The sequence below is a fragment of the Neophocaena asiaeorientalis genome, unplaced genomic scaffold (genome assembly GCF_003031525.2).
Source record: "Neophocaena asiaeorientalis asiaeorientalis breed wild unplaced genomic scaffold, Neophocaena_asiaeorientalis_V1.1 scaffold156, whole genome shotgun sequence".
NCBI lineage: Eukaryota > Metazoa > Chordata > Mammalia > Artiodactyla > Phocoenidae > Neophocaena > Neophocaena asiaeorientalis.
The window spans coordinates 98,667-125,317 of NW_020173773.1; the positions used below are offsets into that span (position 1 = coordinate 98,667).

The 26,651-nt window shown below is 42.7% G+C and overlaps 1 long non-coding RNA gene across 1 annotated transcript in view; it reads left to right on the top strand.

Moving 5' to 3' along the window:
- Window positions 1-2,152: 2,152 nt before the first annotated feature.
- Window positions 2,153-26,651, top strand: part of LOC112403914 (uncharacterized) — a 31,607-nt gene continuing 7,108 nt past the window's right edge. Inside the window, exons 1-3 of the long non-coding RNA XR_003004014.1 lie at window positions 2,153-2,397; window positions 5,840-5,931; window positions 9,231-9,317. This is a non-coding gene — a long non-coding RNA (uncharacterized LOC112403914). The remainder of the gene's footprint in view (window positions 2,398-5,839; window positions 5,932-9,230; window positions 9,318-26,651) is intronic.

Genomic DNA, 26,651 nt, shown 5'->3' on the forward strand with positions numbered 1-26,651 from the left:
AAATTTGATGTTATATGCAAATGCCCTACCTTGTTATCTCACATCAGAACACACTTAGACTCCTCCCAAACTTGCAGAATTTTAAGTTGGTGATGTGTTATGGTAAAGATACTGGTTGAGGTGGAAGGAAATCCAGGTTTTGGTTTCAGTCTGACAGAGTCCAGCTGTCAAGCCACTTCTCTTTCCTAAAGTTCTATTTCCTCATCTGTAAGTGAGGTAATTGAGCTAGAGTATGTCTAGTTCTTTCCATTTTAATATTCTATCATTTTGAATGCTGGCTTCCACTTGTAATTTCTAGGCATTGCAGAAAGTGAGGCAGGAAAGTCAGGGCCGAGCCCAAGGACAGCCTCCTCATGTATACGCATTAGGGAGAAGGCAAAGACACTTCCTTGTTTTGCACTTAATGAGGCCATGATGCATGGAGGAATGACTTCTAAAACAGGAACATTGTAGCATCTGAATGGGAAACTCTCACCATGAAAACCGAGGAGCATGCACAAAAAAAATGCACAGGTTGCCTCATGACCCTGTAGGAGCTTCCACCTGTGGGGCTCCCTCGAAGAGTATGGAAAAATTTAAGGGAAAACAACTCTTAGAGTGCATGTACGGTGGCTTCAGGAGACAAGTGCACAGGACCAGGAGCTGATGCAACCTGGTGCATCCAGGCCACACTTCAACCCTCCCCTCAATGATTATTCCACCGTTAATCAAAAAGACCCCCACCCATTCAAAAACCTAAAAATAAGATTAAAAAGGAGATCAAAAATTCTGCGGGGCTGGCCTCACTTGGGAGGACGCCCACACTCTTCTTTTCTGAGTGTGTAAAACTTTCGCTTCTGCCCTAAATAAACTGCTTCTTTGTTCTCCTTGCTACTCAGTCTCTGTGTGTTTTTCTTTGTGTTACGTGTTCCTTGCCCACATTCTTTTGGATGAGCTGAACAAGATCCTGGACTTTTTGATAAAGCTTTTTCGGTATCAAAAGTAGTAAACTTTGTCTTTTGAAAATCCTAATGAAGGCCACTGGGCTATTTTTGAGAGTCCAAGGAATTTTCTAACAGAGCTAGCAAATTAATAGCTCTAAGATTTAAAAGTTAATTATAAAAATTGAACTCATGCTTTCTCTTCCATGCAAACCAGATAAACCTACTAGAAAAATAAAAGTGACACTGAAAAGAAACCTTAATTTTGAAAGGGAAATGGAAATACTGTTTTGTTTTGGTTTTTCATTAGTGCTATCCCTTCATCAGTGGGAATGTGAGCAGAGCTCAGAACCATTCCTAGAGATTCAGTCCTTGTTCCTCTCACCTATATTTTGTGTTGGTGCTTTAAACAATTTTTTTGGAAAATACACACATTATCTATAATATATTCTTTCTGTTTCTATATTCTTCTAATTCAGAAGTAAATAAAGTAAAAATGACAGTGATACCTCTCTCCCCCAATTTCACTCCCCTCTTCAAGGATAACCACTGAGAAATTTGTTGTCCTTCCAGAACTTTCCCTGTACATTCATATTCATGTAAACACACATCTACCCTTACATATTTATATTTTGTTCATTTTTGTTGTTATTGTTTACATATCACATGACATAATTATTCTGTAACTTGCTTTCTTACAATTCCACATACACACAGGCACACAAATGCACACACCACTCAATATTTTCCCTTTTTTTTTTTTTTTGGCCGTGCAGCTTGTGGGATCTTAGTTCCTAGACCAGGGATTGAACCCGGGCCCCGGCAGTGAAAGCTTGGAGTCCTAACCACTGTGAGACAGGCTGGGACTTGGGACATTTTGCTGCAGTGCTGCAAGGCTTGCACCTGGACACACCTCTCCTCAAGCAACAAAATACAAAGAAACTGTATGGGACTAAAAATAACTGTGCAGGCACAGTTGGCACAAATTCTGGACCCAAAAGATACAAAGAGGCCAAAAAACCCAACTGCAACTTTTGAAGAGCTTGGAGCAAAAACAGGGTGTCCTGAGCGAAAGCAGGGTACTGAGCATGCTCCCTGCACACAACCCCACCTAAGAGGTGGGCAAAACACCTAAGCCACCCCTCTGTTCCGACCCCCTGGACACACCCCTACCCTTACCACACATAAGGAACAAGCTTGCCTCCCTCAGGGAGTGACCAAACAAGGGAGCTTGTTGTTTGTTCCTGCTACCCGCTGCTGCAGCAGGGGCCCCAATAAAGCCCTGCCTGAATTTCTTGTCTGGTCTCTAGTCAATTTCTATTGATTGGGAAAGGTCAAGAACCCTGGTTGGTAACATATTTTGTGGCATGCAATGAGATGGGGGAGAGGATCTGGGCCCCTCCAGGACCATGAACACAGCTTCCCTGTGGGTGACAAGCGGCCACCTGAACCTCTTGTTTCAGCATCACTGCATTTGGTAAGTCTACCTTCCTGGCCCCTGGGGGCCTCAGTACCCTCATTCAAGCAACGCTTTCCCCCTCCTCTTTGTTCTTTTTCCCCCTCCCATTTTCCCTTTTCCCTCTCCTGATCTCTCTCTACTTCTCTCTGTCCTCTCCTCTCTCTGTCCTCTCTTACTTCTGTCCTCTCCTTCTGAGAGAGTGGACATAGGACAGCTACAGTGTCACTCCTCTCAGCTTGTGAGACCATGCTCCCTCTGACCAGCAACGGAGGACAAGCAGAGATGGGAGAGGCTCGCCTCATACCATGCAGACCTTGGTCCAGCGGCCTCTCCCTGACCAGAGATCTATGAGCGTGATAGAGGTTGAAACCTCATCTCATGTAGTGGTTGGAAGTCCGATTGTCCCAGTATTCTCCCTTCTATTTTCCTGCCGCCAAGAGAAGTCCCATTGGGAACGGGCCGAAGTGGCAGATTTCTATATACTGGGGTAGGTGTGGGTGAGAGTCCCACCTGTGGGTCGGGGACCCACAGACTGATCTCGGAGGGACATCGGTGAGCGGTCCTGAAGAGACATCTTAGTTCCCTGCCCAGGAATTGAATCTGAGTAGCCTGGATGAAAACCAGGAATCCTAACTGCTAGGCCACCAGGGGCTAGAGGTTAAAAGTGAAGTGGCCCTGGCTCTTTCCCCAATTTGAAAGCAAGAATGTTTCAAGGGGGCAAAAACTGTTAAAACAGGTACAAAGTTTATTATTAAAGACACAGCACAAGGAATGGGAGAGCACACAGAGAAGCAGTTTGTTTATCTAAGACAGAAGCAAGGCAGAAATACACGCCCAGAGAGAAAGGGTATGGGCGTCCTCTCTAAGGAGGAGCACAGTAAAGAGGTGATTTAAATCCCTTGTATAGGACAGTTCTTCTGGGTCTCCGTTTACCTTTGGCCAATTATCTCGTTTCTTTTTTCACAACTGACTGGTCCCAGGACCCTCCCCAACATGCATGCCCAACTTTTTGCTAAGATGGATCCCACCCCAGAGGCGTGTGGGTGCATGTCCACACTTATGGGGTGGTGCCCCCTCCATTTTTGACCCCCAAGGAGCCTTCCTGCACATGTGCAGACAGGGAGGTTTTTCTTGACCTCAGGAGTGGGCACCTTATCTCTTTACTTCAGCAGAGCTCAGCTCTGCCACTGGCTTTGTCCTTGGAGTGTCTGGGTGAGAACAAAGCTTCAGTTTTACTCCATGTGACAAACACCAGCTGTCCGGCCCAGGTGCCCATCCATCTCGTACAAGACAACGTACAAATTGTATGCATGGGTGAGAGTCCCACCTGTGGGTTGCAGTCCTGCAGACGACGTACAACTGGCTGGTTTCTGGGCTTGATCACCCCAGTGGGCGGTGGGCAGTGTACAGGGTGCTGCCTCCTTCACTGGCCCTTTCTGGAAGCACACAGGTTGGTGCCTGAAGAGACACCAGCAGGGGGCAGGTTGAAAAGGCAATCTCTCTTTCTGTCTCTTTCTCTTTTTCAGTCTTTTCTGTCCCTCCTCCCTTTACCTCTCCCTTGGTCTTCACACCTGCACCCCCGTCCCCTTTATCTTGAAAACTTCTTGTTTGTGTCTTTTAAGTTTTTTCTTTTTAAAAAATTTTTTATTTATTTATTCATTTATTTACTGGCTGCGTTGGGTCTTCGTTGCTGCACGCGGGCTTCCTCTAGTTGCGGCGAGCAGGGGCTACTCTTCGTTGTGGTGCATGGGCTTCTCACTGCGGTGGCTTCTCTTGTTGCGGAGGGCAGGCTCTAGGCGCACGGGCTTCAGTAGTTGTGGCATGCAGGCTCAGTAGTTGTGGCTCGCGGGCTCCAGAGCGCAGGCTCAGTAGTTGTGGTGCATGGACTTATTTGCTCTGTGGCATGTGGGATCTTCCGGACCAGGGCTCGAACCCGGGTCCCCTGCATTGGCAGGTGGATTCTTAACCACTGCACCAGCAGGGAAGTCTGAGCTGGTTATTTCTGAATGGAAAGAATAAGGGACAAAATATGGGTACAGAAAGTTATAGAAGGTTTGCGGAAGGGGAACATTGAGAAAAGAATTTTGTATGTAGTCAGAGTCTTCTAAGGTTGCATTAAATTTAATTAGGTAAATGGATTTTACTGAGAGTAGGCTGATACAGGACTGGATTTGGTTTTTCTCTCTCATAAGAGAACAAAGTTTTCCTGGAATACTTTTGATAGCAGATTATATGAGTTTCTCTGCCTTTAAGTGATCTGTGTTTACTTTTGATATTGTTTTCCCCACATAAGCTCAAGGAATAATGGTTTCACAGCGACCTGTGATTCTTTCTGACCAGGTGTTCTAAAAGTTTTTCAAGTTTTTGACAGACTTCCCAAATATCAAATTCTAATTGAAATTCTCTTGACTTCCAGTTAACTTTGGGGCGCTTCAGGGGATCCCTGGAACATCCCAAAGAGAGATCCTAAACGAATTGGGTTAATCTGTAAGGAGAGGTTTGGCAGGTTCTCAGAGAACCCTGACAAGTTTAGGGATGAATTTATCACGCTGGGGTTGACATTCTCTCTCACCTGGCAGGACATCACAGATGTCCTGGCCCACTGTTGCACCCTGGATGAAAAGGAGCATATACTGAGAAAGGCCAGGGAACACGCAGATGGCCTGCTGGCCACCAATCCACGCCACCAAATTTATCGGGTGGGGATGCAATCCCAGAACATGACCCACGCTGGGACTATGAAGATCGTGTAGGCCAGGCTAGGATGAGACATTATATTACTTGTCTGTCAGAAGGAATGAAAAGGTGTATGGTGAAGCCTGTAAATGATGATAAGGTCCGAGAGGAAAAAGATGAAGACCCGGCAGTCTTCCTGAGCTGGGTGACAGAGGCATTCAGGAAGTACACCAATACAGACCCTAAGACCGCAGAAGGGAGGACATTATTGGCCATGCATATTATCACCCAGGCTACTCCTGATATCCGGAGAAAATGCAAAAACTTGAGGCTGGGCCCCAAGCCCCGTTGTCAACCTTGGTAGAGCAGGCCTTCATGGTCTATAACAACTGAGGCTTAATGGAGGTGGCCAATAAGGATAAGAGGCTAATAAAACGCAGCCTTTGGCTGCTCTGATTCACCCACCACCTCGAGGGGACCTGGAGGGCTGAGAAGGCTGGACAGACCACCAAGAAGCTGCCTGGCCCAAACCAGTGTGACTTTTATCAGAAGGGGGGCACTGGAAAGGGGGAACGTCCTGAGCACCCTCCTGTGGGATGCCCGAGCGGCAACCCCAGCAGGTCCCAGTTCCTTGCGAATCTCTCGGATGAGAGATGCCGGCACGCTGACTGATAAGGCCTGAGTGCCTGCCAGCCTCCAGATCCCACTCGATCCATCCTCATTACTCCAGCGGAGCCTCGGGTCACCCTTGATGTGGCAGGTAGGAGAAATGAATTTCTTGCAGGCACTGGAGGCACCTGCTCTGTTCTGACTTGGCCAGCCTGCCCCCTCTCCAACCGGGACTGTGCTGTGACAGGAGTTGATGGACAGCCAAAGGTGAGGTGATTTACGTCTCCCCTTGCCTGTAGAATCAGGTCCATTATTATTACTCACTCCCTTTTGTATATGCCAGAATGCCCTGTCCCTCTCCTGGGGAGAGATTTGTTATATAAGTTAGGAGCTACTATATTCTTAGGACAGGGTGAAGCCCAGGGACATAAATAATTTAAACAGAGAATGTGTCTATTAGTAGCCCCAGATGACCCACCTGTTGGTCATCAAAATATTCCCCAAGACATCCCCCAAGGAATTAGAGAATGGGTAGATCCTACAGTTTGGTATATCTCGGTGCCAGGAAGGGCAAAATGTGTTCCCCCTATAAAAATAAGGTTAAACCTGGGGAAAATACCCCTGGAAGAGACGATATCCTTGTCCTTTAAAGCCTGAGGCCCTGAGGGGAATCCAACCGCTGCTCAGCAGGTCCTAAAACACGGACTCATTAGGCCCTGCCAATCCCCTTGCAGCACCCTGATCCTCCCTGTTCAGAAGCCTAACGGGGAGTATTGGTTTGTGCAAGAATTATGAGCAGTGAATGAGGCAGTCACCTCTATTCACCCACTGGTGCCAAATCCATATACCCCCCTCACCCAAGTGCCAGGGAGTGCTCAGTATTTCTCTGTTTTGGACCTCAAAGATGCATTTTTCTGTATTCTCCTACATCCAGACTCTCAATACCTTCTTGCCTTTGAATGGAGGGACCCTGACACCCCGGAGGCTACCCAGTATACCCGGACAGTGCTTCTGCAGGGTTTTCGGGACAGCCCCCATCTTTTTGGAAATGCGTTAGCAAGGGAACTGAGGGAACTGAGCCTTGAGAACGGGACTCTCCTACAATATGTTGATGATTTATTCATAAGTAGTGAGACCAAACAAGATTCAGATCAAAATACTGTTAGGGTCCTAAATTTTCTGGCAAAAAGGGGTTATGAAGTGTCTCCAAACAAGGCTCAGATCTCACAGCAACAGGTTCAATGTTTAGGATGTTTTGACCCTAGGGGCACGAGCCCTGGCCATAGATCAAAAAACAACAGTTAGTGCTTTACCATCTCCAACCACAAAGAGGCAACTCCGAGGCTTCTTGGGATGGCTGGTTTCTGTCATATCTGGGTTCCAAATTATGGCCTTAGAGCAAAACCCCTATATGAGGCTCTAAAGGGAGGAGAAAGGGAACCCCTTCCATGGAATAGGGACCACCAGCAGGCCTTTGAGATTCTAAAGACTGAGGTGAGTAGAGCACCTGCACTGGGGCTTCCAAATTTGGACAAGCCCTCCACCCTATATGTTCGTGAGAAGTCAGGGATAGCACTAGGAGTCCTGACCGAAAAGCTGGGACCGGATCAGAGACCAGTGGCTTACTTTTCAAAACAACTGGACTCAGTGGGGCTGGGATGGCCAAGCTGCCTTAGGGCAGTAGCAGCCACAGCCCTGTTGGTTAATGACGCTTCCAAGCTCACTCTGGGACAACACTTAGATGTGTTAAGCCCTCATCAGGTACAATCTGTGCTGGAAGTCAAAGGACATCATTGGTTGACTGGAGGAAGGTTAACAAGATATCAGGCCCTTGTAACAGATGCCCCCGACATTACCTTAAAGGGGTGCCAAACCCTGAATCCAGCAGCTCTGCTTCCAGCAGTCGAGAGTGGAGACTTGCAGCCTCAGTGCATGGAGACCGTAGAACAGACTTACTCCAGCAGGCCTGATCTTCTAGATGAGCCTCTTGACAGCCCTGAGGTCAGATGGTTTACTGATGGGAGCAGTTTTGTAGAAATGGGAACCCGATAGGCAAGGTATGCCATAGCTAGTCTAGATGAAGTCATAGAAGCCAAGGCCCTGTCACCCCAGCCATCAGCCCAGAAGGCTGAACTAATTGCATTAATAAGAGCTTTGCAATTAGGGAAGGATAAGAAATTAAATATCTTTACTGACTGTAAGTATGGGTTCCACATGCTACAGGCTCACGCTGCCATTTGGAAAGAAAGAAGAATGTTAACTGCTAAAAGTTCCCCGTAAAACTTAAAGATTTGATTCTGGCTCTTTTAGAAGCAGTGCAGCTTCTGACCTAGGTAGCAGTAGTCCGCTGTAGGGGCCATCAGAGGGATGGATCTTTTGTGAACCAAGGGAACAGCAAAGCTGATCAAATAGCAAAACAGGCAGCTCGACTGCAGGAACCCGAACAAGTTATGGCTCTACTGACTGGCCCTCCTGAACTCCCTAGCCTTCTCCAGTATTCCCCTCAGGAACAAGAAAATGCTGAGAAATGGGGCTATGAGAAGGGAAGCACAGGCTTGTATAAAAAGGAGGCTAAGGTTCTAATCCCTGAGGCCCAACAATGGAAACTCACTAAGAGCTTACATGATGCCACCCACTATGGGAGGATGCGCTATGGGACTTGATGCAAAAGGCTTTTTCAGGGACGGGGCTTAAAAGAACAGAAAAACAAGTAATGCTTGCCTGTGATTTATGTGCCCGTAATAACCCACAGACCCATCCAATTCCCCTTCCGTTACTCAAGCCAATCCACACCGAGAGACATATCCAGGGGAAGACTGGCAGTTAGATTTCACCCAAATGCCCCCACGATCAGGATATAAATATCTTCTTGTGTTTGTTGATACTTTCACAGGATGGGTTGAAGCCTTCCCCACCCGATCTGAAAAGGCTATGGAAGTCTGTAAATCCCTTTTAAAGGAAATAATTCCTTGGTTTGGACTTCCAAAGTCCTTCCAGAGCGATAACGGGCCCTCTTTTATAGCCAAAATCACCCAGGGACTCACAAAGGCCCTAGGGATAGGATCTATGAGCTACACACCTCTCGGCACCCCCAGTCTTCAGGGAAGGTAGAGAAAATGAATCATACTTTAAAGAAAACCTTAGCAAAGCTCTGCCAAAAAACTCATGAACCCTGGACCAACCCCGAGGAGTGGTCTGAGGCTTAGCCCATTTAAAATGACCGATGGGAGGCCTTTTCTTACCACTGACATTCTACTAGATGAGGAAGTGAACCAGGCCCTGAGATATATTCTTAATCTAGGACAAGTTCAGAAGGCAATCCAGGATTATGCCCACAAGGCACTGTCAGCTCCCACTAAAACTACAGAGGAAGGAACAGTTCCTTCACAAATAAACCCTGGGGACCAAGTTCTTCTTAACACCTGGAAAGAGGGGTCCCCTTGAAGACCAACTATTGCCAAAATGGAAGGGCCCCTATAAAGTAACTTTAACCACCCCCACTGCTGTCAGACTGCAAGAGATATCTAGTTGGGTACATTTGTCCAGACTAAAGCTTTTACCTGCAGAAACCCCTCAGGTCACAACAGAACAATACACCTGTGAGCCCGTGGAAGATCTGAGATACCTATTCAAAAGACAAGCACCATCAACAGGTAAGTAAAATGATGTAGTGGGTTGGCTCCTATGTGAAGCCTTAATGAGACTTGGGACCTGTCTTGCTTCCTTGGCTTATGTGGTTCTTGACGACCGTCTGGACCTTGATTACCTTCTGGCCGAACAAGGCAGAATGGCTTCATGATTTTGCCTCCCTTGTCTGGCCAGCAGTTAAGGAAGCCCAAAGTTAACCCTGGTTCCCTCCCTTACTTGGCCCTTTAATGGCTGTCAATGTTCTTCTTCTTTTTAGCCCTTGTTTGTTTAACCTTTTGGTTAAGTTTGTGTCATTTAGCCTCCAACAGTTTGAAGTAAGGCTCATGATGGCTCAAGGAATTCAGCCCATTCCAGCGGAAAGTGGCCCAGGTCCCTACAGGTCCTTGGAACAGTCAGTGAGGGACTTCTACACCTCTAGGGTAGGCTAAGGGCTGTGGCCCCTGTCCAGCAGGAAGAAGTTTCAGAAGAAGACAACTCTGGCCCCTTACTCCTTAAGAATAAGGGTGTAGAATCTCTCAGGGGGGAATGAGACAGGCTGGGACCTGGGACCCTTTGCTGGGACCTGGGACCTTTGCTGCAGTGCTGCAATGCTTGCACCTGGACACACCTCTCGTCAAGCAACAAAATACAAAGAAACTGTATGGGATTAAAAATAACATGGGATTAAAAATAACTATGTGCATGCACAATTGGGGCAAATTCTGGACCCAAAATGTACAAAGAGACCAGAAAGTCCAACTGCCACTTCTGAAGAGCCTGGAACAAAAACAGGGTACTGAGCACGCTCCTTGCACACAACACCACCTAGAAGGTGGGCGAAACACCTAAGCCACCCCCTTGGCCTGACCCCTGGATGCACCCCTACCCTCCCCCCATGTAAGGAACAAGCTCGCCCCCACTTGGGCTTTGTCCTTGCTCCCTCCTGCTGCAACAGGGGCCCCAATTAAGCCTTGCCTGAATTTCTTGTCTGGCCTCTAATTTCTATTGATTGGGGAAGGCAAGAACCCTGGTTGGTAACAAATGGACGGCCAGGAAATTCCCTCACTTTTTTTTTTTTTTTGGCTGCGTCCGGTCTTAGTTGCAGCACGTGGGCTTCTCTCTAGTTGTGGCATGCGGGTTTTCTCTCTCTAGTTGTGGCACGTGGGCTCCAGGGCACCTGGGCTCTGTAGTTTGCGGCACATGGGCTCTCTCATTGAGGCACGCGAGCTCAGTAGTTGTGGTGCGTGGGCTTAGTCGCCCCACAGCATGTGGGAGCTTAGTTCCCTGACCAGGGATCGAACCCACGTCCCCTGCATTGGAAGGAGGATTCTTTACCCCTGGACCACCGCGGAAGTCCCTCCCTCACATTTTTTAATTGAAGAAAACGTACTAAAAAATATGTATTTTTGAGGAGTGTGTGGAAAGGAAGAGACAGTATTACTCCATGGACTTTCTTGTATCCTTAAGAGACTCATTATCAACACTAGAACAGGGCTTTCTCCTGTACAGACCTTGCCTACTTCTCCCTTTCTTCCGGGCTGACAGAACCTGATTTTGTTCAGATATATGGTGGCCATGAGCTTTAGAGGAGGCTAGACCTTTTCCTAGCCCCAGGAGGTGGTTTTTGGTTAGTCTAAGTCAGTGGTTCTCATATTTGAGCTGCATTAGAGTCATCTGGAGGACTTGTTAAAACACAAATAAGTGGGCCCCCCGTCAGATTTTCTGATTCTGGTGGGGCCCCAGAATTAGCATTTCTAACAGATTATGATGTTAATACTGCTGGTCACACTTTGAGAATCAATTCCCTTGCCAGTGATTGACTTAGGACTGAACATGTAATACAGCTCTAGACAATGAACCCTCAGAGGCAATCTGCTTGGGGGGGATTCTGGGACATAAGAAGTAATAAATTCTCTGTCAGTCTTTGAAGATGGTGATGTTTAAGGATGTGATGCTGGGAGCTGCTGCAGCCATGTTGCTTACATGAGGGAAGTGGCTAACATGCTAATGATAGCAAGACAAAGAGAAAAATTTGGGTGACTGGTGACATTATTGAGTTATAGATTAACCAACCCTCGAACTGCCCTATCTTCAGACAACTTGATATGTGACATAGAAAAATATTTCTTGTTTAAGTCATCTGAGAGCAGTTTCCTGGTACTTGCTGCAGAAAGTCACCTAACTGATACATATACCTCTCTCAGCGCCCAGGGAGACTCCAGGTGATTTAGTTGCAGAGTGATTTACCTAAAGTCAGATTTTGGATATTTTTAGGTTTTTTCTAATTTTCAATAGTGCTGCAAAGAACAACAGTTTTTCTTTTTCTTTTTTAAAAAAATATTTTGGCATTTTCCCAAAGGCCATTTTCCCAGAAGTGAAATTACGATGTCATAGGCATGCATATTTCTTAGCTTTTGATAGTATTTCCACATTTCTTTCCAAAACAATTGTTTTAGTTTACACCGCATTCAGAAATCTGTGAGAGGGACTTGCCTGGTGGTGCAGTGGTTAAGAATCTGCCTGCCAACGCAGGGGACACGGGTTCGAGCCCTGGTCCGGGAAGATCCCACATGCTGCAGAGCAACTAAGCCCATGTGCCACAACTACTGAGCCTGCGCTCTAGAGCCCGCGAGCCACAACTACTGAAGTCCACGCACCTAGAGCCCATGTTCCACAACAAGAGAAGCCACTGCAAAGAGAAGGCCACGCACCACTATGACGAGTAGCTCCTGTTCACCGCAACTAGAGAAAGCCCACATGCAGCAAAGAAAACCCAACGCAGCCAAAAAATAAATCAATGAGAATCCACTTAATCACGTTCTTTTTCTTAATCTTAAGCAATTAATAGATGAAAAATGGGGTCTCGTCATTTTAACTTGCATTTCTTTGATTTCTAGTGTGTCTGAACATTAGTCTGGTTGCAGCTTATAAAGAGGTTGGAGGGAGTAAGACTGCGAGTAGAAAGATGAGTTAGGCTCTTGCAGTAGTCCTGGTGGCAGATGAAGATGGCTTGGGACCAAGGTAATGGTAGTCGGGTTTGGATATTTAGCAAGGAGAACTGGCAAACTTGGATGTGGGTTACGAAAGAGAGTAAGGAAATCACAATGATACCTAGATTTCTGGCTTAGGAGGTGCCATTCCTTGAAGTGGGAAATATGATGAGAAGTTTAGGTGTGATGGAGTGGGGAGATATAAGTTCAGGTTTGGCTATTCTGAGTTTGAGGTGCCTATGGGACATGCCAGTGGAGTGGTCAGGATCAGTTGGATATCTGGAAGGAGAAGTATGGGCTAGAACTAGAGACAGGGCCTCGAGCTGAACTGTGCTTTAGGAAATTAACTGGAAGCCATAGAAGTGATTCCTTTATTTGCTAAAGCCTTGAGGTAGGTCTATTTCCAGTGACAAGATGATAATTTTGAATCACTTAGAACCTCATTTATAGTTCTTCAAATGTTCGTATCAAATATTTCCTTGCTGCTGAGCAGGGCAGTTTCAGCCCTCCCAAGGAACAGTTTCCAGCAACTCTCAGCATGTTTGGCTTAAGACAGTGTTTCTACCCTCCTGAATCTTTACCCTTGCTGGAGACCATGCATTTGATACGGTTAGACGGCAAGGCAGCCCTGATGGGGAGCTTCTAAGCCATTTGAGTAGCAGACCCTAGATGTTGAGATCTAATTCCTAGTTTTCTACTCCCGCTTCAAATTGTGCCCTTACCACTAAGGGCCTAAAGCCAGAGTGCAAGTGAATGAAAGCAAGACGTTGATGCCATTGTCTGAGGTCAAGCGTCACTCAAGCAACAAGAGCAGAGCAGGTGGCTTAAAAAAGAGCATCCCCAGGTTCTCCTTGCTCCTGAACCTGACTCCCACTACCCTAGCCCATTAGCTGGCTGCTTCTTATGTTAAACCACTCAAATCTTTCTTTAGCTTTTTTTGGAAAACTGGGTATTTCGTCCTGCAGAGGAGACTCACATTATCCACTTTGTCTCAAAAGAGGGCAGTAGAGGGCAGCAAAGAGCCTGCTTTTGTAAGCCGAGAAAAAAATAAAACAAGTCAGTCTACAACATTATCCCAACGTCAAGGTACCCAAAATACGGCACATCATGCTTCATGTGTTCATGAATGGGAGAGATCTTTGTGGAGGCAGGGCCACTGCTGGAGAGCCAGCAGAACTTAGGTGACTCCTCTTGCAAACAAGAGTTTAGCTATGTGCAACTTATGGTTTTATGGAGAAGGAGTCTGGTCTTGAGGAAGGAGCACCGATTGGCAAAATAGCTCTGTTCACAGAAAACAGCATGAGAGAACATATGACAACACATGGCAAATTGGGGGAACGGCAAGAAATTTGGTATTGGTGGAACATAGGATTGGGGTGGGGATGGCAGTGAAAGGTGCACAGATGTTATGTGCCATCCTGAAGGGGTTAGATGTCACCTTAAAGGGCTGAACATCATTCTGAAGGCGATGGGAAGTCACTGAAGGATTTTGAGCAGAGCAGTGACCTGATTTGTTAGGCAATTTTGGTTTTCAGTTTTTGTTTTTTGTTTTTTTAATATTCATTTATTTATTTGGCTGTGCCAGGTCTTAGTTGCAGCAGGCGGTATCTTTTGGTGCGGGTTGAAGGATCTTCCCCTTCTTCCCCTCTAGGGTCTTTGGCTAACCTAATTATTAAATTGACATAAGACACATTAACAGGGGAAAAATAAATTTAATTTTGTACATTCATATGTGTGTATGGGAGCCCCACTAAGATATGAGACTCAAAGAAGTAATCAGAGCAGGAAGCTTTTATACCTTTCAGAAACAACAATTTTGTGAAGAATTGACAAGGGGGACGTTGTTGGGCTATGGGTAGTAAATGGTGAAGAATAAATAAGGTTTTCTTTTGTTTTTAATCAATTTATTTATTTATTTTTGGCTGAGTTGGGTCATACAACATCCCTCTCTTAGTTGAGAACCACTGGTCGAGTAGAAGCTATGTGTGTGGGTAAAATCATTTAGAAGAGTTGAGAAATATACAAGATCATGTTTCCCAATTTTAAAAAGTTTATTCTCAACCCTTTTAAACATAAAATTTTTCATCTTCCTTTAATTTTTTCTTAAGTTTCAAAATTGATTTGTCAAATTGCAAGTATAAAATTGTATCTCAATGCTGAATAATCTTTTCAAACTACACCTCTACCTCTCTTTCCCCTTCCTATTCTGATATACCCCCTGGGGCAGTCTCTCCCCATTTAGAAAATCATTGGAGGAGAGAAAAGTACACTGAAGACAGAGAGATGAACAAGCACCAATATTTAATGGATGGGTGAAGATAGAGGAGCATTCAGAGAAAGTAATGAGGCATCAGAGGGGCAGCAGAAGAACCCTGTCTTGATGAAAGAGATGCTGTACAACATCAAAGTATTTTGGCTCTGCAAACTGCAACGATACATTCTGCCACTGGGCTTCATAAGTTATTTCTTAGAGAAGCGAGAGGATTTTGAGTACTCCCTGGGCTTGGAATGAAGGGAGAGTTTTATATGGCAGGACCCAAGGCAACATCTAGGACAACTCATGGGAGGAAGCTTGGGGATTCAGAAAGGAAACATACTTCGTCTTCAAGGCAAGAGATAAGGAAGATTGCAGAGCAGCCCCCTGGAGTCTGAGGAGATGACCTAAAATTTTCATCTTGAAGGGAAGACTAGAAAACAAGGTCTAGACACCACTGAGGTTCCCACCTATTTTGGAAGGACATTGTTGTATGGCATGCTTTAGAAACTGGGCTCTGACATTCTTCTTTTTCTCATTTCCATTTCTTAAAAAAATGTTCTTTTTAAACCTTCTAGACAATTGTGAGTTGGTCAAGAGAAAGATTTAAATGTCTTCACATTTATGCTAATACAGCCTCTGCAGCAGTTATGCCTTTGGTGGCTGGCTGTGGTGGTGGCACTGATAACATAGCTCTCTAAGATTTTTAAAAATTAAGATCTATTGGTGTTTTGATTATTTTTCTCTTTATCTCTGGTTTCAGGAGTTTGGATATTATGTGTTTAGGTGGTGTGTGTGCACATGTAGTTAGTCTGCTTATAGTTCTTTCAGCTTCTTGGATCTATGGTTTGATAACTTCTATTATGTTTGAAAAACTCTTGGCCATTATCTCTTAAAATGTTTATTCTGCCCTGTTTTTTCTCTCTTCTTTGGGATTTCTATTACACATAATTATACCAATTTATAATTATTTCACACTTCTTAGATGTTCTATTTTCTTTCTTTTTTCACATTTTTTCCTTTGAATTTCAGTTTGGGTAATTTCTGTGAATCCATCTTCAATGCACTGATTATTTCTCAGCTGTATGGAGTCAACTGATGAGACTATTGAACATATTCTGCCTCTCTCTTACCATGTTTTAACATTTTCTAATATTTTCATGTGACACTTCTTATAGTTTCTCTCTACTGAGATTCCCCACCTGTTCATGCATGTTGTCCATGTTTTCTACCAAAGCCTTTAACATATACTTATAATTAGTGCCAACATCTAGATCATCTCTAATACAGTTTCTCTTGCTTGAATTTTCTTTTTTTTTGTGGTACGTGGGCCTCTCACTGCTGTGGCCTGTCCTGCTGTGGAGCACAGGCTCCGGACGTGCAGGCTCTGCGGCCATGGCTCACGGGCCTAGACGCTCCGCGGCATGTAGGATCTTCCCGGACCGGGGCATGAACCCGTGTCCCCTGCATCGGCAGGCGGACTCTCAACCACTGAGCCACCAGGGAAGCCCAAGTCTTTTTAACAAATGGTGCTGGAACAGCTGGACATCCACAAGCAAAAAGAAAAATCTAGACACCAACCTTACACACTTCACAAAAATTAACTTGAAATAGATCATAGACTTAAATGTAAAATGCAAAGCTATAAAACTCCTAGAAGATAACAAAGGACAGGGGACACAGGTTCGAGTCCTGGTCTGGGAAGATCCCACATGCTGCGAAGCAACAAAGCCTGTGCTCCACAACTACTGAGCCTGCGCTCTAGAGCCCGCGAGCCACAACTACTAAAGCCTGCACGCCTAGAGCCCATGCTCCACAGCGAAGAGTAGGCCACGCTCAATGCAATTAGGGAAAGCCTGCACACAGCAACAAAGACCCAACGCAGCCATAAATAAATAAATTTATATTAAAAAAAGATAACAAAGGAGAAAAATCTAGATGACCTTGGGTATGACAATGACTTTTTAGGTACAACATCAAAAGTATGATTCATGAAACAAATAATTGATACTTGACTATTAAAATTTAAAACTTATGCTCTGCAAAAGACTGTCAAGAGAATAAGACAAGCCACACACTGGGAGAAAATATTTGCAAAAGTCATTTCTGATAAAGAGCATCCTGTCCATTCCCCTCATTTCACTGAGGTCCAGAGAAGCAAAGTGCCTTGCCCAATACCACACTGTGGCAAAGATGGCTCTGAAATCTGGTCTCATCTCTCCCTTCCTAACCTAGGTCCTCAGAGATAAATAGCCCTCTGTTGTCTAAGCCCCTCACTTTGTCGTGGGTCTTTGCTTCCTGAGAAATAGCCCTTCCTCTCTCATATTATTTCTCTCTCCTCTCATCAAAATTCTTCAGCACTCTGCTGTTCTGAAAAAGAGTGACTGGTGAGCAGATCCTCACTCTGAAGTTAATGATCAACATAGCTTAGGGTATTTGCATTTCTAAAAGGCTGTTAAAAGCGACAATGCTTTAACGCAAAGACCTGAATTCCTAAAGGAAGTTTTCAGGCTGGACTGTGTTGATGCTAGTGTGTGGACCTGGCTGAGCCCCTTCAAACCAGAGCTTCTATAACTCCATCATTTTTTTCCCCCTCTTCCCTTCTGTGGTTGCCTTTCCTTCCAGACATCCTCCTCCTTTGGGGGTCAGCGGTTGATTGTAGTGTTGCCTGGGTGTCTAGGCTTCTGTTGCCTGGGTGTCTCAGCTCTTGAGGAAGTGGCTGTAACAAGGAAACCCTAGAAAAGGACTGATAAACCAATTACAGAGATCTGCTGAAAGGGTGATCAGTATATAAAGAAGAAGAGAAACAGAACCCAACCAAGCAGAGAAACAAAGAAAAAAACAGCTTCTAATTCAAGTGGCTGGAATCCGAGAGTATCTAGAGTGGGGTCAATTGAGTTTCTAACATTTATCTGTCCTTCCCAAAGTGGGTCCGTAAACACCATCCCCCACTGGAAGCAGTGGACTAGATTCTCCTAGTCTTTTTTTTTTTTTTAACTGACTATATGGCCCACACTGTACCTTTCATATCCATGACTCATTTATTTTGCAAGTGAAAGTTTGTACCTCTTAGTCTCCCTCATCTATTTCTCTCTTTGGCACCCCCACTCCCCTCTGGCAACCACTTGTCTGTTCTCTGTGTCTCTGACTCTATTAAGTTTGTTCTTTTGTCCTGCTTTGTAGATTCCACATATAAGTGAAGTTATATAGTATTTGTCTTCCTCTGACTAATTTCACTCAGAATAATACTCTCTAGGTCCATCCATGGTGTCACAAATGTAAGGTTTCTTTTTCTTTTAATGACTGAGTAATCTTCTATTGTGTATATACATCATACCTTCTTTAATCCATTCATTTATAGATGGACACTAATGTTGCTTCCATATCTTGGCTTTGTAAATAATGCTGCAATGAATGTAGGGGTGCATATAACTTTTCAATTAGTGTTTTCATTTTCTTCAAATACCCAGGAGTGGAATTGCTGGATCATATGGTAGTTCTGTTCTTAATTTTTTGAGGAATCTCCTCAAATATTGTTTTCCATAGTGGCTGCACAATTTGCATTACCACCAACAGTGTATGAGGGTTTTCTTTTCTCCACATCCTTAGCAACACTTGTTATTTGTTGTCTTTTGATAATAGTCATTCTGATAGGTGTGTGGTGATATTTCATTGTGGTTTTGATTTGCGTTTCCCTGATGATTAGTGATGTTGAGCATCTTTTTATGTGCCTGTTGGCCATCTGTAAGTCTTCTTGGGAAAAATGTCTATTCAAGTCCTCTGCTGTTTTAAATTTTTATTTATTTATTTAGTTAGTTATTTTTATTTGGTTGTACTGGCTCCTTAGTTGTGGCATGTGAACTCTTAGTTGCAGCATGCATGTGGGATCCAGTTCCCTTACCAGGGATCAAACCTGGGCCCCCTGCATTGAGAGTGCAGAGTCTTAACCACTGCAGCACCAGAGAAGTCCCATCTCTGCCATTTTTTAATTGGTTTGTTTTTTTTGTTTTTGTTGTGCGGTTGTATGAGTTATTTGTATACTTTGGATGTTAACCCTTGTCAGATACATTGTTTGCAAATATCTTCTCCCATTTGGTAGGTAGCCTCTTCATTTTGGTGATAGTTTCCTTTGCTGTGCAAAAGATTTTAGTTTGATGTAGTCCCATTTGTTAATTTTTGCTTTGCTTCCCTTGCATGAGGAGACATATCAAAAAAAATATTGCTAAGACCGATGTCAAAGAGTGTACCACCTATGTTTTATTCTAGAATTTTTATGGTTTGTGTCTTACAGTTAATTCTTTAACCCATCTTGTATTTTTGTTTTTGTATATGGTGTGAAAAATTCCAGTTTGATTATTTTGCATATAGAGATCCAGTTTTCCCAACACTATTTACTGAAGAGGCTGTCTTTTCCCTATAGTATATTCTTGCCTCCTGTGTCATAGATTAATTGACCATGTAAGTATAGGTTCACTTCTGGGCTCTCTATTCTGTTTCAATGATTTATATGTTTGTTTTTGTGCCAGCACCATATTATTTTGATGACTCTTGCTTTGTAGTATAGTTTGAAATCAGGGCGTGTGATGCTTCCTGCTTTGTTCTTCTTTCTTAAGATTGTTTTGGCTGTTCAGGGTCTCTTGTGTTTCCATTCAAATTTTAGAATTATTTGCTCTAGTTCTGTGAAAATGCCATTGATATATTAGTAGGGGTTGCATAGAATCCACAGATTGCCTTGGGTAGTATGAGCTATTTAACAATATTGATTCTTCCAATCCCTGAGAATGGCATATCTTTCCATTGGTTTGTGTCATCTGCAATTTCTTTCATCATCTCCTAGTCTTTTAACAGTAATGATAAAGACTAAATTTGTTTGCCAGATTCTGTATGAAACATTGTTAAAAACAACGGGCCCAAAATGGAATCACTTATGCTAAATACCACATCATGAAACTGAGACTTACTGCAGTTTTGGCTCTCCCAGAAATGGAATCTTAAACCCGTCAATCAGGAATTGCCTAATAAGCGCACCAGTTAGGTAATCTGCCTGATAGACCCTTGCCATCCCTTAAAGGAAAATAACCCTGCCATAACCAATCTGTTTTTTTTAGCCTAGTACAACTTCCTTGTTCCTGCTCCTATCTGCCTATAAAAGTCTTTCATTTTGTACAGCTCCTCAGAACTCCTTTCTATCTGCTAGATTGCAAGCTGCCTGATTCATGAATTATTGAATAAAGCCAATAAGATATTTAAAATTTACTGTGTTGAATTTTATTTATTAACAGCACAATTTATGGATTTTCTCATTTAATCTTCACAGCATTATATGGTAAGTAGTAATCTCCATTTTACAGATGAGGCAATGGAGTTTAGAAGGGAAGATTAATATGCCTAAGATTACACGGCTGGTAAAGAATGAAGCTTTTGATCTATGTCTGCCTGTCTACAAAATCCATACTCTTAATCACTGGACTTTTCTGACTTTTGAGTTATTCATACATTTCCTATCTCCAGACATATACATTTTATTTTATTTTATTTTTGGGGGATGAAAGTGTTTCTATTTTTCTTTCACTTTTTAAGGATATTTTCACCGGATACAGAATTTCTAGGTTGACACTTTTGTTTTCTTTCAACACTGAAAAAATATCATTATATTGTCTTTTGACTTCCATACTGCCTGTTGAGAAGTCTGGGGTAAATCTTGTTGCTCCTTTGAAGGAATGTGTTTTCTCCTCTGGCTGCTTTACAATTTTTCTGTTTGTATTTGAGTTTAAAGCAGTTTTTTATTTTGTGCCTAGATAGGCTTTTACTTCAGACGTATACATTTTATTTTATTATTATTATTTTTTTACATCTTTATTGGAGTATAATTGCTTTACAATGGTGTGTTAGTTTCTGCTTTATAACAAAGTTAATCAGTTATACATATACATACAGACATATACATTTTTTTGTGTGTGTGTGTGTGTGGTACGCGGGCCTCTCACTGCTGTGGTCTCTCGCGTCGCGGAGCACAGGCTCCGGACGCGCAGGCCCAGCGGCCACGGCCCATGGGCCCAGCTGCCCCGCGGCACATGGGACCCCCCTGGACCGGGGCACGAACCCGTGTCCCCTGCACCGGCAGGCGGACTCCCAACCACTGCGCCACCAGGGAAGCCCCAGACATATACATTTTAAATCGAGCCGTTCCTTTTAAAGAATTCTCCTTTCTCATTGACATATTTCAGTTTTGAATAAATTGTGTGCCCCTATATTTATAATCACTTTCTTTTAGAAACATCTTGTACTTTGTTCTTTCTTTAGTTTTGTTGTTGTTTGTTTGTTTGTTTTTTCTCCCAGCTCTGATGGGAAAGAAAGACTCCTCTTTCTGTTTTGGTTCTGCCAGGGAGGAAAAATAGTTTTCCCTCTACCCTTCTAAGGTCTTGGCTGAGACATCCCCCCACCCTAATTAAAAAAAAACAGATTAATAGGAGAAAAACAGACAGAATTTTAATAATAGGCATAACTCCTGTATACATGGGAGATACCCAGGAAAACTGAGTGACTACCTGAAATGGCCAAAGCCATCACCTTAAATACTATCGTCTGCTAAAGGCAAAAGAAAGATTTTGGAGTTGCGGGAGCCAGTTTTGGGAGGTTATCAAGAAAAGCGCAGTAAAGAATAAGGTTGTTATGCAGATTTTAGTCTGTGACTTCTCCACTAATAAGAGTTTCTTGTGATTTAGAGTCATCCTTCTCTCCCTGGTGTATATTGACACCCTTATAGTGGAGATTTCCCTTATAAATGTAAATTTTCCTTACAACAGGTAACTTCTCAGTTTTCAGAACTTTTCCAGTGTCTGCTATTTCTTAAAAATAATCAGACCAAGATAATTCTTATGCCAAAGAAGCATATTTTGGAGAGGCATATTCTGCTCCCCTTCACAATGAATTACAAACAGCCAACTACTCTTTTCCAAATAATGCAAATGCTTAAGCTATAGCGAATCAAATAATTCCCTTGCGTTGCTGTCACCTTTTCTCTAAAAAGTCTTTCTCCAAGTTCCTATTTGTGGAGCACTCCTAACCACTTTCAGTTCATCACTGCCCAATTGGAATTGATTTTTGCTCAAATAAACTCTTAAAAAAATTTTAATACGCATCAGTTTATCTCTCAATAGTTTGTGTGCAAATGAGGATGATGTAATTTACCTTCTAAAATTGTAAGTATTAGAGGTAATATATGTAAAGTGCCTCCTCCATTGTAAGCATTCATATGCTTACATACTAACTATTAATTTTGGTCTCTTAGTGTGTAAACTATATATTGCTCTTTGCTTTTGTCTTTTCAAATGACAAAACTAAAACAATTAAAGAACAAGTTTGATGATTTTTATTCAAGGAAAAGCAGTCTTTGGATTGGGGGTGTATAGTGCCTCACAAGAAGTGGAGCACATTTCCTGAGGGATTTTGGACAAGAGTGAGTTGTTTTCTTTTTTAATAAATTTATTATTTATTTATTTATTTTGGCTGCGTTAGCTTTCGTTGCTGCGTGCGGGCTTTCTCTAGCTGCGGTGAGCGGGGGCTACTCTTTGTTGTGGTGCACGGGTTTCTCATTGCAGTGTCTTCTCTTGTTGAGGAGCACAGTCTCTAGGCTCACGGGCTTCAGTAGTTGTGGCACGTGGGCTCAGTAGTTGTGGCTCGCAGGCTCTAAAGCACAGGCTCAGTAGTTGTGGTGCATGGGCTTAGTTGCTCTGTGGCATGTGGGATCTTCGCGGACCAGGGCTCGAACCCGTGCCCCCTGCATTGGCAGGTAGATTCTTAATGACTGCGCCACCAGGGTAGCCCCCAAGAGTGAGTTTTATAGGGAATTATAAGAGGCAATGTGGAAACAAGGCATGATTGGCTAGGAGGGCATGTATTTTCCTGTAAGGCTGGAAAGTCCTATTTTCTAGGAAAAGGTAAGCTAGTTAGATTTGAGTTTGAAAATTCTAGTTGATGTATTTTAGTTTTCCTTGATAGGTGTTTTCTGTAAGTGCAGGCTAACTTAGGTTTAAATCTGTGATGTGGCAGGCCACTGGGGCAGCTGACATTTTTGTGGATATCAGTATACTAATTAACTGTATCAATTCCCCCCATTTTAATCAAACTTTCAGTTGCACTGAGAGTATTGATCAAAATGTAAGGTATTAGCCCCACTCTGAGCTATATTCACAATGAATTACAAACAGCCAACTACTCTTTTCCAAATAATGCAAATGCTTAAGCTATAGCGAATCAAATAATTCCCTTGCGTTGCTGTCACCTTTTCTCTAAAAAGTCTTTCTCCAAGTTCCTATTTGTGGAGCACTCCTAACCACTTTCAGTTCATCACTGCCCAATTGGAATTGATTTTTGCTCAAATAAACTCTTAAAAAAATTTTAATACGCATCAGTTTATCTCTCAATAGTTTGTGTGCAAATGAGGATGATGTAATTTACCTTCTAAAATTGTAAGTATTAGAGGTAATATATGTAAAGTGCCTCCTCCATTGTAAGCATTCATATGCTTACATACTAACTATTAATTTTGGTCTCTTAGTGTGTAAACTATATATTGCTCTTTGCTTTTGTCTTTTCAAATGACAAAACTAAAACAATTAAAGAACAAGTTTGATGATTTTTATTCAAGGAAAAGCAGTCTTTGGATTGGGGGTGTATAGTGCCTCACAAGAAGTGGAGCACATTTCCTGAGGGATTTTGGACAAGAGTGAGTTGTTTTCTTTTTTAATAAATTTATTATTTATTTATTTATTTTGGCTGCGTTAGCTTTCGTTGCTGCGTGCGGGCTTTCTCTAGCTGCGGCGAGCGGGGGCTACTCTTTGTTGTGGTGCACGGGTTTCTCATTGCAGTGTCTTCTCTTGTTGAGGAGCACAGTCTCTAGGCTCACGGGCTTCAGTAGTTGTGGCACGTGGGCTCAGTAGTTGTGGCTCGCAGGCTCTAAAGCACAGGCTCAGTAGTTGTGGTGCATGGGCTTAGTTGCTCTGTGGCATGTGGGATCTTCGCGGACCAGGGCTCGAACCCGTGCCCCCTGCATTGGCAGGTGGATTCTTAATGACTGCGCCACCAGGGTAGCCCCCAAGAGTGAGTTTTATAGGGAATTATAAGAGGCAATGTGGAAACAAGGCATGATTGGCTAGGAGGGCATGTATTTTCCTGTAAGGCTGGAAAGTCCTATTTTCTAGGAAAAGGTAAGCTAGTTAGATTTGAGTTTGAAAATTCTAGTTGATGTATTTTAGTTTTCCTTGATAGGTGTTTTCTGTAAGTGCAGGCTAACTTAGGTTTAAATCTGTGATGTGGCAGGCCACTGGGGCAGCTGACATTTTTGTGGATATCAGTATACTAATTAACTGTATCAATTCCCCCCATTTTAATCAAACTTTCAGTTGCACTGAGAGTATTGATCAAAATGTAAGGTATTAGCCCCACTCTGAGCTATCACTTCTTGTCGATGTTGGAGTCAGGTTGACTCTCTCCATAGGTTAGCATATGGAGGTCTCGGTCCCTTAGTTGGCTGTATTCTTCATCTCACATTTGACATTCTAGGCAAAGGGAGATCATTTGTCTCATTGCCAGTGGCTACATATTTGCACTTAAAAGATTTTGAGACAACACAGCACACCAGGGAGACTATTAAAATGACTATAAGCAGAAGAATTCCCACTCCAAAGCCACAGTCCCCATGGCCCAAAACAACTTAGATCAAATAGATCAAAGAAAGACTGCATTGAAGAAGACAATTAAAAAAAAAATTTTATTGGAGTATAGTTGATTTACAATGTTGTGTTAGTTTCTGCTCTACAGCAAAGTGAATCAGTTATACATATATCCACTCTTTTTTAGCTTCTTTTCCCATATAGGTTATTACAGTATATCGAGAAGAGTTCCCTGTGCTATACAGTAGGTCCTTATTAGTTATCTATTTTATATATAGTAGTGTGTAGATGTCAATCCCAATGTCCCAGTTTATCCCTCAGCACCCCCCACCACTTTTCCCCTGGTAACCATAAGTTTGTTTTCTACATCTGTGACTATATTTCTGTCTTGAAAATAAGTTCTTTTGTACCGTTTTTTTAGATTCCACATATAAGTGATATCATATATTTATCTTTGTCTGTTTGACTTACTTCATGAAATATGACAATCTCTAGTTCCATCCATGTTGCTGCAAATGGCATTATTTTGTTCCTTTTTTATGGCTGAGTAATATTCCATTGTATATATGTACCACATTTTCTTTATCCATTCCTCTGTTGATGGACATTTAGGTTGCTTCCATGTCCTGGCTATTGTAAATAGTGCTGCAATGAATATTTGGGGGTGCGCATATCATTTCAAATTATGGTTTTCTCAGGATATATGCCCAGGAGTGGGATTGTGGGATATGGTAGCTGTATTTTTAATTTTCTAAGGAATCTTCATACTGTGTATGAACCTTCGTACTCCACAATGGCTGTACCAATTTACATTCCCACCAACAGTGTAGGAGGGTTCCCCTTTCTCCACACTCTCTCCAGCACTTATTGTTTGTAGATTTTTGATCATGGCCATTCTGACTTGTGTGAGGTGATACCTCATTGTAGTTTTGATTTGCATTTCTCTAATAATTAGTGATGCTGGGCATCTTTTCATGTGCTTGTTGGCCATCTTTATGTCTTCTTTGGAGAAGTGTCTATTTAGATCTTCCATGCATTTTTTGATTGGGTTGTTTATTTTTTTGATATTGAGCAGCATGAGCTGTTTGTATATTTTGGAGATTAATCCCTTTAGGTTGCTTTGTTTGCAAATATTTTCTCCCATTCTGTGGGTTGTATTTTCATTTTGTTTATAGTTTCCTTTGCTGTGCAACAGGTTTTCCGTTTCATTAGGTCCCATTTGTTTATTTTTGTTTTTATTTTCATTACTACAGGAGGTGGATCAAAAAAGATCTGGCTGCGAAATATGTCAGAGAATGTTCTGCCTAGGTTTTCCTCTAAAGTTTTATAGTATCCAGCCTTACATTTAGGCCTTTAATCCATTTTGAGTTTATTTTTGTGTATGGTGTTAGGAAGTGTTCTAATTTCATTCTTTTACATGTAGCTGTCCAGTTTCCCCAGCATGTTTCATTGATCTATATTTCTGGTTTTGTAGAGACTATTAAAATGACTATAAGCAGAAGAATTCCCACTCCAAAGCCACAGTCCCCATGGCCCAAAACAACTTAGATCAAATAGATCAAAGAAAGACTGCATTGAAGAAGACAATTAAAAAAAAAATTTTATTGGAGTATAGTTGATTTACAATGTTGTGTTAGTTTCTGCTCTACAGCAAAGTGAATCAGTTATACATATATCCACTCTTTTTTAGCTTCTTTTCCCATATAGGTTATTACAGTATATCGAGAAGAGTTCCCTGTGCTATACAGTAGGTCCTTATTAGTTATCTATTTTATATATAGTAGTGTGTAGATGTCAATCCCAATGTCCCAGTTTATCCCTCAGCACCCCCCACCACTTTTCCCCTGGTAACCATAAGTTTGTTTTCTACATCTGTGACTATATTTCTGTCTTGAAAATAAGTTCTTTTGTACCGTTTTTTTAGATTCCACATATAAGTGATATCATATATTTATCTTTGTCTGTTTGACTTACTTCATGAAATATGACAATCTCTAGTTCCATCCATGTTGCTGCAAATGGCATTATTTTGTTCCTTTTTTATGGCTGAGTAATATTCCATTGTATATATGTACCACATTTTCTTTATCCATTCCTCTGTTGATGGACATTTAGGTTGCTTCCATGTCCTGGCTATTGTAAATAGTGCTGCAATGAATATTTGGGGGTGCGCATATCATTTCAAATTATGGTTTTCTCAGGATATATGCCCAGGAGTGGGATTGTGGGATATGGTAGCTGTATTTTTAATTTTCTAAGGAATCTTCATACTGTGTATGAACCTTCGTACTCCACAATGGCTGTACCAATTTACATTCCCACCAACAGTGTAGGAGGGTTCCCCTTTCTCCACACTCTCTCCAGCACTTATTGTTTGTAGATTTTTGATCATGGCCATTCTGACTTGTGTGAGGTGATACCTCATTGTAGTTTTGATTTGCA